Source organism: Felis catus, chromosome E1 (genome assembly GCF_018350175.1).
Source record: "Felis catus isolate Fca126 chromosome E1, F.catus_Fca126_mat1.0, whole genome shotgun sequence".
Lineage (NCBI taxonomy): Eukaryota > Metazoa > Chordata > Mammalia > Carnivora > Felidae > Felis > Felis catus.
Window position 1 is genome coordinate 11,990,932 of NC_058381.1, and position 13,385 is coordinate 12,004,316.

The window sequence follows — 13,385 nt, forward strand, 5'->3', positions numbered from 1 at the left end:
AAGATGCGCTGATGCGTAACAAAGCGAGGGCAGGGGCTCCTGGGTGGCCCCGTCCCTTACGCGTCAGGCGTCAGGCTCTCGTCGGGCTCTTGGCTTCCGCTCAGGTCATGCTCTCACGGTTCGTGGGTTTGGGCCCCACCCGCATCGCATCGGGCTCTGCGCTGACAGTGTGGAGCCTGCTTGGGATTCTCTCTCTGCCTCTCTCTCTGCCCCTCCCCCACCGTGCTGTCTCTCTCTCTCTCTCTCTCTCTCTCTCTCTCTCTCCCTCTCCGGGTTCCCAGGAATCACCAGCCCTAGAGCCCCGGGTGGGACCGACTTCACCTCCCTGATCGGGGCAGAGGCCCTGAGGAAGGGGACCCCCCCCCAGGGTCTTCTGGTGGGAGGAAAACGCCTCCGGCAGATCCGTCCCTGTGCCTGACTCTCTTTTCCTCTCCATCCGTCTCTCCGCTTTTCAAACATGACCGCCTTGGTCGCACCTGGCATCGGCTGTGCTGGCACCAGCATGCCCGTCAGCAGGCCTGACCCTAACTCTGGGGACACCTGCGACGGTGACTCTGGGGACACCTGGCACCATAGCTGCTGGGCGGGTGGGGGGGCTGCGTGGCGACCCCCTGGGATCCCAGCGCGGGGCAGGAGCTCCCCACTTCAGTCTGGCTTCCGCTTGCCACGTGCCTCCCCTCCCACCCTCTCCCCCGTCACCCCGTCCCCTTGGGTAGCGCCCCAGCTGGGGGCCCACACTCCTGGCTTCCGGCAGCACTGGCCCCAAGCCGGAAGCAGAACAGATGACTTTGGAAGACGCCTGCCTTCAACCTGGCTCCCCGTGCCTCCCGCTGTCCTGCCTGATTTCCAGGATCTCTGCCCCTGCTCCTCGGGACAGAGACTGTGAGGCCGGCAGTGCCCTCCGAGGTCTCCTCTTCTTCCCCAACGTCCACATTCTGCAGATGGGGAAACTGAGGCCCACAAGGGGTCTCGCCTCTCTGAACCTCAGTGTCCCCCCCCCCACACGTGGAGATAGTAGAAGTGTCCCCCCCCCATAGTGGTGCTGGGAGGCTAAAATAGGTCCTGGCGGTGGCCAAGGCTCACAGCCTTTTGCAGACGAGACTCAGGTTAAGGCACACGCTTGCCCAAGGGCACATACTGGGCACCAGGAACAGGGCCTGAACCCTGAGCTGAAGCGGCCGGAAGGGCGCAGGGAGTGGAAGGTAAGGTATGGGGTGGGCAGTAGCCCAAGAGGCTCCTGGGGCCTGGCCCAGCCTGGCCCCAAAACGGGGGGGAAGGGGTGGGACTGGCCGGCAGCTGGAAGGCTGTGCCCTCAAGCTTCGGCTCCTGTCAGAGGCTGACATTTATAACTGTGCCTAATGTTCCTGCTCGCCCGAGGGAGCCTTTCCCTCCCTAATCTGCCTGGCATTACCCAGCCTTGAAATGATGGCAGTTACCCCCAGGGCTGGGTAAATGGCTGTGGGAGGAGGTGAAAAGCTTCATTGCCTTGCCTCTGGCAGCCTGCCCCTCCTCTCCCCTCCCTGCCCCACCAGGCACGCCCACTGCCTGCCTCTCCATCTCTCTCTCTCTCCTCGCTCTCACTCTCGCTCTCCCTGGGTCCTACATCACAGGCTTCAGTTAGTGCCCTCGGCCCCTCTGGCCCCTGATCCAGGAACTTCAGCCCCACCGACAGTGCAGAGTGCCTCCTCCTGCCAAGAACGCTTTGCCCGTGCGCTCCCCTCCTCCATAGGCAGCTCCTAACAGATTTATCCTTTGTCTCCTGGGGAGACTGAGGCTCAGACTTAAGCAAATTGCCCCCGTTCTCCCCGGAAGGAGTTAAGCCAACACTCTGATCCGGGAGCCCTGACTCCAAGCCCCTCCCTCCTTCTCCAGAAACAAACGTGCCGCCACTCACCGTGAGCACTGCCACCACCTGGGGCTCTGAGACGGCTGGCAAGGAGGCACCTTGGAGCAAGGAGTGCCTCTCTCGGTCTCTGTGTCTTCATCTATGAAATGGGACTGCTGTGGATCGGTGTCCACGGCAGCCCGAGCCACGCTCTCCCCCAAAGGCAAAGCACCCAAGTGTCCATCAACAGTTGAATGGATACACAAATGTGATCTCCCCAACAGCGGAATATATGCAGCCAGAGAAAGGCGTGAAGCACTCCCACAAAGTACAACATGGATGAACCTTGAAGACATGACGCTGAGGGAAAAAAGCCAGGCACAAAAGGCCACGTGTTGTATGATCCCTTTTAAGTGAAAGGTCCAGAAGGGGCAAATCTGTTTATAGAGAAGGTAGGTTGCCTAGGGCCGGGGGCTGGGGGCTGGGGGAGGGATGGCTAAGAGGATCCGCCTTTCCTTTGAGAAGGATGAGAATGTTCTGATGTTGACTGGGGCCATGAGTGCACAACTCTGAATACACTGAGAGTCTGTATACTTCCCATGGATGAATGGTATGGATTCTCCCTATCACTATTATTGAGAGTGATCTCTCAATAATAATACTTCCTACCTCTTAGTGTTTCCGGGAGGTTGAGACGAGACGGTTTAAGCACAGGGTCTAGCACAGTGCCTGGCACACAGTAAGCACTCAGTCAACGTAGCTACAGCCTAGCTGCTCAGTGTGGTCTGCGGACCAGCGGCCACACCTGGGGCTGTGCCTGAAATACAGAACCTCCCCGCACTGCTTCACAGAGTGCAAGCAGAGGAGGCAGACAGAGAGGGAGACACAGAATCTGAAAGAGGCTCCAGGCCCCGAGCCGTCAGCACAGAGCCCGACGCGGGGCTCGAACCCATGAACTGTGAGATCCGGACCTGAACCGAAGTTGGCCGCTCAACAGACTGAGCCACGCAGATGCCCCAGAATTTGCATTTTTTATAATCTTTTTTTAAAGTTTCTTTATTTATTTTGAGAGAGAGAGAAAGAAAGAGAGAGAGAGAGTGCACACGTGAGTGGGAGAGGTGCAGAGAGAGAGAGGGAGAGAGAGAGAATCCCAAGCAGGCTCCACTCTGTCAGCGCAGAGCCCGACTCAGGGCTTGATCCCACGATCCACAAGATCATGACCCGAGCCGAAATCAAGAGTCGGGACACTTAACCGCCCGAGCCACCCAGGGATCCCCGGAATTTATATTTTAATTGAGTCCTGTGCATGGTAAAGTTTGAAGAGCGCTGAACTGCACTGATAATTCCATCATTATTCTAGGGAGGGATTCTCAAATTTGGCTGCCCAGCAGAATCCCCTGGAGGGCTTGTTAAAGCACATACTGCTGGGATCCACCAAGAATTTCTGATTCCAGGGGCCCCTGGGTGGCTCAGCTGGTTAAGCGTCCGACTCTCGATTTTGGCTCAGGTCATGATCTCATGGGTTCGTGGGTTCGAGCCCCCTATCTGGTTCTTCCTTGGCCGCACGGAGCCTGTTTGGGATTCTCTGTCTCCCTCTCTCTCTCTCTCTCTGCCCCTTCCCCCACTCTCAAAAATAAATAAACAAACAAAAAGAATTTCTGATTCCAGAGCTCTAGGGCTGGGCCTGAGAATATGAATTCCTAAAGCATTGTCAAGCGATGCCGATACTGCTGCTCCAGGGAACCCACTTTGAAAACCACTGCCCCTGGGGTTTAGGAAGGTGCACCTGCCAGTCTCCCAGGCCCATATGGGTGGCTAACCACACAAGAGAGCAGGGATAGGACGGGCCTTAGGTACTGCATGTGGAAGTACCCGGGGAACGTTTGCTGTGCCCACTCTAGGGCGCCAATCCACACAAACTGACGAGAATCTCAGGGTGGGGCCCGGGCATCAGCATTTGGAAAACTCACCTGGTGATTTCTGGGTGCAGCCATGGGTGAGCTGCTCCGGTGCTGCCTCGAGGGGAGTGAGCAAAGGGAAAAGAACCCAAGGCACAGGGGAGTGATCAGTGTCCCACACTCATGCTTGATCCAGGCCTGGGCCCCGGACGGCCCCCTTCCCTGGACCAGGGATTACCAGGCCTGACCTCCCTGTGCACAGGCAGAGATGCAACCCAGCTCACTGTGCACCCTTTCTGGTTCCAAATATGTAAGAGACTGGGGGAAGGCAGAGGCCCTGGAACAGAGTGAAATAGAACAGGCTGAATTGAAATTGACGACCTCCTCCACTCTCCCTGCAGAGCTTTTCAAAGGCCCTGGCCCCCGCTGGTTCTCCAACCCACCTATTACCAACTCCCACTAGGAACCGCTCTGTTGCCTGGATTGTTGGGATTTTTTTTTTTTCTCTTTACAGAACAATTTATACTAAGCTGCCTCTAAATAGAGCTCTTGAAGGTAGGATTTGGTTAAAGTCGTCCTGTGTTTGATGGGCTTGGGGCTGGATGGGGGCACTGTGGTGCTAATTGCCTATTATTCCCCCCCTGAGTCCAGGGTCAGTATTTCTGCAGCCGCCCACGACTGGTTTCTCCTGGGCCTGCCCACTCACTCACTGCTGTCTGCCCCCATTTATCCGGGAGATCAGTGGCTCAGGCTTACCAGAGACTTTCTTGGAAGCCCTGTCCCTGCCGGTTTCTGCAGGCCTCTCTCAAGCTAGAGTACTTCCTTGGGGAGCTGCTGGCTTCCTGGAAGGCAGAGAGGAACTAATGAAAAGAGAGGTACTCGAGGGGGCTGGGAGGCAGGACATAGGCAGGAGCATGGAGTATACTGTATGAATGAATAAAAACTGGGTTTGGGGGTAGAGCCTTAAGGAACCATTAACTCACACAGCCCCTTTGAGCAAATTAGGAAAAATACCTCTTTCTCTTGGAGCATAGCTTGGTGGGAAGGTCACGGACCGATCTGGGCTCCACTTGTTTCCTGGGCCAGGCAACTTTTGCGGTGCACAACCTGAACAACTGCACAAGGGAGCCTGTGGATACTCTTGCCTCTTCTCCTGGCGCCAGGACCGTACTGCACACAGGCAAATAGGACCATTAATTCATCAAATGCTCATCAAATGTGCTGAACTCTGTGCTAAGCTCTGGGGACACAGCTGAGAAAGGCCTTTGCATTTCAGATCCAGTCCGTTCACAGAAACAGGGAAAAGTAATGAGTTGAAATGGGCTAGGCATGAGCGGGGAGCCAACCACGCAGAGCCTCCCAAAGCACAGGGGCTGCAAAGGTCTGAGTGAGAGATGTCTCTCCCTGAGGGGAAGGCTCAAAAATGACTTCCCCAGGGGGCGCCTGGCTGCCTCAGACGGTTAAACGTTTGACTTCAGCTCAGGTCATGATCTCACAGTTCGTGGGTTCGAGCCCTGCGTTGGGCTTCGCTGTTGTCAGCACAGAGCCTGCTTCGGATCCTGTCTCCCTCTTCTCTGCCCCTCCCCTGCCCTCGCTCTCGTGCTCTCTCTCTCCCTCTCAAAAAGAAATAAACATTTTTTTTTAAATGACTCCCCCAGAAGCTAAGACTAAAGGCAAAGTCGGGGCAGGGGTTAGGAAAGGGTGGAATAAAGCTATTGGTAGATGAAGTGCATGTGCAACAGCCCTGGGTCAGGAGAAGCGATCGTGGCTTCGAGAATGAGAGGGGCAGAGCCAGCACTGGGGTAGGAAAGCTTAGGGTGGTCCCCCGAGGAAAGGCTCCCCAGCAAAATTCACAAGCTGGGGAAACAGGCACCGGAGAGCTTCAGTGAGGGGCCATCTGACCTAGTCTGCCTCCCAGGAAGATCACTCCAGAGCGAGGGTGGGAGTGGTGAACTGGACAGCCTCGAGCTTTGTAGGAAGCAGAATCGTCGGTAAGACCCAGGCTCTGGGATGGAGGGGGAGGGGGGACACCAGGGTCGCTGCTGGACTGGAGGCATGGACAGCCGGAGGGGCCTTGTTGCCCTCTATTGTAAAGGGGGTCGGGGAGCGAGCCTGGGGAGGGGCGTGTTTCTCAGTTCCAGATGATAGAATCCAGCTCGCAGGCTCTTCGGGAGGGGCCGGAAGAACTCAGCACCTGTGCCCCAGGCCAGACGGTTGCAGGTGGCACCAGACGTTACCACTGGTGCCACGAGCCCCTGGGCGTCCTGGTGGCCACCGTCACCAGAGTGGCTCCTAGACCTTCTGTAGCACCTCACTCAGGCTCGTGTGACTGGCCAAGCCCAGACCACATACGGATGCCTGGTTGCCAGGGCCTCTGGGAAGCATGCTTCTGTCTCACTGTGTGGGAAATTCCCCCAACCTAGGAAGGATGTGAGTCACCAAAAGGTATGACCAGTGTTGGCCAGACACAGGCAGATGTGAGTTCCTTTTGGCTCATGCTGAGATCGAGGGGTCTGTGAGGCCTGCAGTGGGGGTTATCAGCAGTTTTGGGTGCCTATGCTGGCTGGAGCTCATGGGGAGGTGTGGGCCATGTCATTTAAGCCATTTTCCCCTCAGAGATCTTAAGCACCCTTGAAGTGTTGTTTACAAATTGTGTGATGACTTTTAACCCTCACTCAGGTTATGGTTAAAAAGTATTACGATACTCAGGTTCTATGGACTTAAGAAATTGTGTTTTCAGTTGATATCTTGACTTGTTTACTTATAAAAGAAAAAGTCAGGATTCACTAATATTTGCACTAGGGTGGGGCTGGATAAATTCGAATCTTGAATTTGAATTTGGGAGTCGTAGAATTTCTTATCTGGAAAGATCCTCAGAGGGTTGCAGCCATAGGCACGGGTTTCCCCATGTCAGGTCTGGACCGAGACTGAAGCGGGTGCAGCTTGGCCTTCAGAGAGCCCTGGCCTCAGGCCTGGCTCCACCTCTGTAAAATGAGGAGAAGATAGCCCTGTGTCCAAGGGCTGTTAAGGAGTAGATGGGAAAATATGGACGGTACTTGGTTCCAGGCCTGCCTGCACATACCAGGCAATAAATCAGTGACCAGCCCTCTGCTCTACCTAAAAGCCCTTCAGGTATTTGAAGACAGGTATCCAAATGAAAAAATTTTAACTGTAGCATAGCATCAAAAACAACAACAAAAAAACCCTTATGAATAAATCTACTGAAAGACACATAAGACCTCTACACTAAAAATTATGAAATGTTATTGAGAGAAATTTTTTAAATAGAGAAATATACTATGTTTTTTGGAATGGAAGATTCAACGTTTTAAAGATGTCAGATCTACTCAAACTGCTCTGTAATTCAGCTCAACATAAACTTAATAAAAATCCCAACGGGCTTTTTTGTTTTGTTTTGTTTTGTTTAGAAACTAATAGGCAATTATAAATTTATTAAAAAAATACAAACGGCCAAGAACAATCAAGGCAATGTTTAAAAAGAAGAACAGGGGGTGCCTAGATGGCTCATTCGGTTAAACATCCGACTTCAGCTCAGGTCATGATCTCACTGTTTCCAAGTTCGAGCCCCGTGTCGGGCTCTGTGCTGACAGCTCAGAGCCTGGAGCCTGCTTCAGATTCTGTGTCTCTCTGTCTCTCTGCCCCCTCCCCCGCTCTCTCTCTGTCTCTCTCTCTTCAAAATAAACATTAAAAAAAAACTAAAAAGAAGAACAAAATGGGACGACTTAGATAAGCTAATATCGAGACTTGCTGTAAAGTTCTATTCAGGGAGAATGCCGTAGGGTTGACATCAGGATGGCCAAATAGCCTGAAAGAATAGAACTGAGTCCAAAAAATACTAAACAAAACAAAACAAAACAAAACAAAACATAATTGAGTCCAGAAACAAGCACGCGTGTAGGTTACCTAATTTATGATAGAGTGCAATGGAAAAAAGTGGTCTTTTCAGTAAATGGTGCTTAGTCAATTGGATATCCTTATGGAGGAGACACTATCTTGACCCTGACCTCATACCAGACCCAAAAGACAGCTTCCAGATGGACTGTAGATACAGACAGAAAGTAAAACATTAAAGCTTTAAAAAGAAACCATGGGAAACATATGTCCATGCAGAAATTTTTACATAAGTGTTCACAGAAGCACTCCGTATAACACATACAAAGCAGAAGCAACCCAAGTGTCCATTGAATGACGAATGGATACACAACATGTGGTGATGCAATGGCATATTATTTGGCCATTAAGTTGGATGAGATTCTGACTCATGCTACCACATGGACGAACCTTGAAAACATTATGCTATGTCAAAGAAGCCAGATACAAAAGCCCGCATATTGTAGGAGTCCATTTATATGTAATGTGCAGAATAGGGAAATCTATTGAGACAGAGAGTAGACGAGTGGTTGCTTAGGCCTGGGAGTCGGGGAGGGATGAGGATAAGGGTATGATAGCTAAAGGACACGGGATTTCTTTTTGAGGTGATGCAAATGTCCTTAGATTGCTGATGGTGGCACATCTCTGAATATCTTACCAGCATTGAATTGTACCCTTCCGATGGGTGGATTGTATGGTATGTGAATTATCTCTCAATAAAGCCGTTAAAAAAAAAAGGAGACTATCTCATGATGTTGGTAGAGGTTTCTTAGGAAACTAAGAGTGCTAACCATAAAGAGAAAAGTGATAAATTGAACTATGCTAAGTCAAGAACGTTTGTTCGTCAAAGACACTATTAAGAAAGCAAAAAGGTGACCCATGGACTGGGAGAAGATACTGCAACCCATATCCAGAATGTAGAACGTCTACTAATTTTTAGGCTATTTTTTTAGTCCCTTCACCGATTCCAGATAGGTCTTGATTTTGAATCCCTTCACCACCCTGGTTGTTTGTGGGAGACACTGCTGATGGCTACCCCCAAAACCCACCATCACCCCCTCCTCTTTTGCAACATTCTACCATAGAGCCTGGGAAGCCCCACGTTCGCTTCCTCAGCCCTCTTCCCGTTAGGGTGACCAGCTTATCTGGTTTGCCCAGGATTTGTCCAGTCTTAGCACCAAAAGTCCCCAGACCTCCCTCAGTCTCAGACAAACCAAGATGGTTGTTCAGCCTATCTGCAAGTATGAGTGGCCACAGGACCCAGCTAAATGGGACCTAGACCTAAATGGACCCAGACCTAAATGAAAGTCTCTTCAGAAGCATCTGGACAGGCTCCGGTATCCCAATAAGAAGGATGATGTGGGAAGGGAGCCTGCGGATTTGATCTGTCCCCCATCTCCCTGCCTTGAACGCGGGTATTATTCCTGGGGCTATGGCAGTCATCATGCGAGTAAAGAATAAAAGTGAGCACGCCAAGAGTGGAGAAGCGAGCATGTGGATGGAGCCTGGCTCTTTGGGGGAACGATGCCGCCCAGTTCAATCAGTGCTGGCCACCGCGGAACCCCGGGCTTCTATTCGTTTAACTCGTTGTTGGTTGCATTTTCTGTTGCAGCCGGAGGCACTTCTAATAACTATATCATTCTTTTCCAGTTGTTGTGATATCTCTTGACATTGAGCACTGAGAATTGATCTCAACATCCATTTCTCTCCTCTTCCTTCCCAGGAATCCCTGATTCCGACTGGGATCCCTACGGTTCTGGGGCATTCAATCCCACACCTGGAACCTGGAGTAAAGCTAATTACAGGACTCCGTCCAAGCTAATTAGAACATTCCATCCCTGGCCGGGGTCAGGTTTGTCTACTTGCAGTCGCTCTTCTGAGCCTGCGCGTGGGGCACGTATCCCTGGCAACTGCCAGCACCCACCCCAGGGCCAGGAGGAACGCCTCCCCAGGATAAGTCTCCACCGCAGAAGGAAGAGCAGAGAGACAGCGGGACCTCAGAGACCTCCCCGAGCCCGGAGCTAGCGCTGCCTGCAGCAACACTCTTTGGCAATTTTCTTTTTTAATTTTCAGATACCTGAGCCAATGAATTCCCTTTCTTGTTACTTGAAAGTAACACATCAGACACAGTAGCTCCACCGGCCTCGCTGATATGGATAAAATACCTGTGACACCCAGCTACGGTTGCGTTAGAGTTTTAGCAGTTATGTTTCCTTGTTGCGTTATCTCCTGGCGCTTCTCCCCCAACTCCAGACCCCCGGTTCCTCCCATGTGCAAGAAGGAGGCCGGATTAAGCCTTCCTCTCCAGCAAGCTGCTCAGGGAGGCTCACCAGGGCCCCGAGCCCTGGGAGTGAGCAGGGAAGCCCGAGGATTGATGAGAGCAGGGGAGGCCCACCTTCCCCTGGATTGCCCTTCTCCCGGGTCCTGATACCAGTCACAGCAGACCCGGGACAGCCCTCACCTCCCTCCAGGACTTGCCTAGGCAGTGCATAGCCTGTAAGACCCTCTCCACCCCGCCTTCCTGGGAGGTCCAGCTCAAATGAAGCTTTCAGTCCCTCTGTGACAAGCTGCCCCACCCCCACCCCGGCTGCCCGTGGCGTTTCGCTCAACCCCTCCTAGGACCACATTCATCAATACCTTGTCATGGTGTCGCTACAACTCGTTACGGGTGTAAGATCTCCCCAACACCGCGGGCTCATAGGTCACAGCTCGCTATTTGTATTTTACGAACTTTACGTATACGTTCTTACTATGGAAAAGTACGCACAACACAAATTTTACTATTTTAACCATTTTTTACCTGCCCCACTTCCGACCTGGGGAGGTCCAGCCCTCCTGGCACAACCTGTTGCTTCTGGGCTCAAGCGATCCCCCCCGCCTCAGCCTCCTGAACTGCTGGGGCTACAGTTGTACGGAAGCGTGCTTAGCGTAACCGTTTTTAAGTGCACAGGTCAGTGGCATGACATATTTTCACATTTTTCTGCAACCGTTTTTATCATCCATCCATAGAACTTTTCCATCTTCCCAAACTGAAACTCTGTCCCCATTCAACACTCACTCTCGGGGCACCTGGGTGGCTCAGTCAGTTCGGTATCTGACTTCAGCTCAGGTCATGATCTCACGGTTCGTGGGTTCCAGCCCCACGTCGGGCTCTATGGTGACAGCTCGGAGTCTGGAGCCTGCTTCGGATTCTGTATCTGCCTCTCTCTCTGTCCCTCCCCCACTGACACTCTGTCTGTCTGTCTCTCTCTCTCTCTCAAAAATAAACGAACATTAGAACAAATCAAAAAACAAACCAACCCTAACTCTCCATCCCCTTTCCTTCTGCCTCTGGCAACCACCGTTCCGCTTTCTGTCTCCATGAAGTCGACGACTCCACGTGTCTCATGTAAGTGGAGTCACACAGTATTTGTCTTTTTGTGACTGGCTTTTTTCACTTGGCCTAATGTCTTCAAGGTTCAGGCACGCTGTAGTGTGTCAGAATTTCCTTCCCTTTTTAAGGCTGACTAATATTCCGTTGGATGTGTAGACTGTATTTTGTTGATCTGTTTCTCCATCAATGGAGGCTTACGTCGTTCCCACCTTTTGATTATTGTGCGCATGGGTGTACAAATATCCGTCTGAGTGCCTGCAAGCAATTCTTGTGGGATTTTTTTCCTTGGTCCCGTGAATGTGGTATATTAGGTGAACAGATGTTTGTATATCGAACCATCCTTGCTTTCCAGGAATACATCCCATTTGCTCATGGTGTACAATCCTTTTAATATGCTGCTAAATTGAGTTTGCTAGCATTTTGCTGAGGATTCTTGCATCAATATTCGTAAAGGGTATTGATCTGTAGCTTTCTTTTCTTGTAGTTTCTTCCTCTGCCTTTCGTTTCAGGGTAATGCCGGCCTTGTAGAATGAGTTGGAAAGTGTTGTCTTCAATTTTTTGGAAAGGTTTGGGCGAGATTGGTGTTAGTCTTTCTTTAAATTTGGGGGGAGAATTCACCAGTGAGGTCGTCAGGTTTAGGGCTTTTCTTTGTCAGAAGGCTTTTGATTACTGAATGAATCACCTATTCAGGTTTTCAGTGATTCAGTATCGATAGGTCGTGTGTTTCTAGAAGTTTGTCCATTTCTTTTTTTTTTTAATTTTTTTTTAACGTTTATTTATTTTTGAGAGAGAGAGAGACAGAGCATGAATGGGGGAGGGTCAGGGAGAGGGAGACACAGAATCGGAAACAGGCTCCAGGCTCCGAGCTGTCAGCACAGAGCCTGACGCGGGGCTCGAACTCACGGACCACGGGATCATGACCTGAGCCGAAGTCGGCCGCTCAACCAACTGAGCCACCCAGGCGCCCCAAGAAGTTTGTCCATTTCAAGTAGGTTGTTGGTGTGCAACCTTCTTATAATCAGTTTTCTTCCTGTAGAATCAGTAGTGATGTCCTCACTTTCATTTCTGATTTTAATAACTTGAGTCCCCCGCCCCCTTATCCTGGTCTCTCTCAGTCCATCTAACTCATGGCTTATCGGTTTTGCTAACTTTGTCATGTTCTGAAGAGGCAAATGTGGTTTCACTGACTTTCTCCCTTGTTTCCTGTTTTCTATTTTATTGATCGCTGCTCTAATCTTATTTCCTTCTTTCTGCTAGCTTTGGGCTTAATTTATTCTTCTTTTTCTAGTTCCTTCAGTGGTAAAGGTAGGTTGATGATTTGGGATCGTCCTTCCTTTCGGTTTTTTTAAATGTTTATTTTACCTATTTTGAGAGACAGAAAGAGCGGGGAAGGGACAGAAAGAGAGAGGGAGAGACAGAACCCCAAGCAGGCCCCGCATTTTCAGCGCAGAGCCCGACGTAGGGCTCAGTCTCACGAGTCATGAGATCGTGACCTGACCCGACATCAGAGTCGACACTCAACCAACTGAGCTGCCCAGGCGCCCCCTCCCTCTTTTGGAACGTGGTCTTTTACAGCTATGAGCTTCCCTGTTAGCACTGCTTTCGCTGCATCCTGTGAATTTGGGTCTGTTGTGTTTTTATTTACATTCACACATCTTTAAAGTCATTTTAAACTTCATCTGAGCGGCCGCTTGCCCACGGATGGGGAGAAGTCAGAACCAACTGATGCTGGGGTCTCTTCGCGCTCGGGCCCACAGGACAAACGAGAACTTGGCTACTCCAGGCCAGCCCTGACTGTCGGGGAGAGGGACTCCCCTTGGCATTACCTGTTGCTCAGGCCACATTCAATGTCTGGCAGCCTCGCCTGTTCTTTTAGAATCTGAACATCTTTTGCTGCTCCTGGGAGTCAGAAGGGTGCAGACTCTTGTCCCAGGTGAGGTGTCCCCTTCTGGACCCAGGACCCGCCCTCTCCCCTTTGGGAGGCTTTTATAGCATCATACAATGCGGGAGCAATTTCTCAGTGTGGCGCCACACTCCAAAATTTCAATAAGCCTCTGGGTCTTGGGTTACTTGTTTGCACATGTTTCACCCCAATTCAACTACACGTACCTTTGTCTTGAATCCTCCTTCTCCAGAGGCCTGGAAGTTGCTGAGTGTGTCCAAAGGATGGATGAGTAGATGATGGATGCCTGGAGTTGATTTTTTTTTTTTTTTTAATCAGAAGGGGGATGGGAGTGGTGGAGCGTGTCCCCAGGGATCACCTGCCGGGAGGGGGGTCTATACTGTCCACGTCAGGTTCTCCCGATGGATCGTGATGCTCACGGCCGATCCTCGTTCTTTCCTCATTGGCCCTCATCCCTCACATCCCACCCAGCACCCCATCTGTCTGTGCAAATAT

At 51.3% G+C, this 13,385-nt stretch overlaps 1 long non-coding RNA gene across 2 annotated transcripts; it reads left to right on the forward strand.

Annotated features, from left to right (window-relative positions):
• The first annotated feature begins 675 nt into the window (after nt 1–675).
• Nucleotides 676–9,953, forward strand: LOC123382078. 2 transcript variants are annotated; one of them, XR_006589854.1, is made up of 3 exons: nt 676–1,202; nt 1,873–2,277; nt 9,338–9,953. It is a non-coding gene; the product is annotated as an uncharacterized LOC123382078 (long non-coding RNA). The 2 variants fall into 2 exon arrangements; XR_006589853.1 differs by having other exon boundaries at nt 2,110–2,277.
• Nucleotides 9,954–13,385: the final 3,432 nt, after the last annotated feature.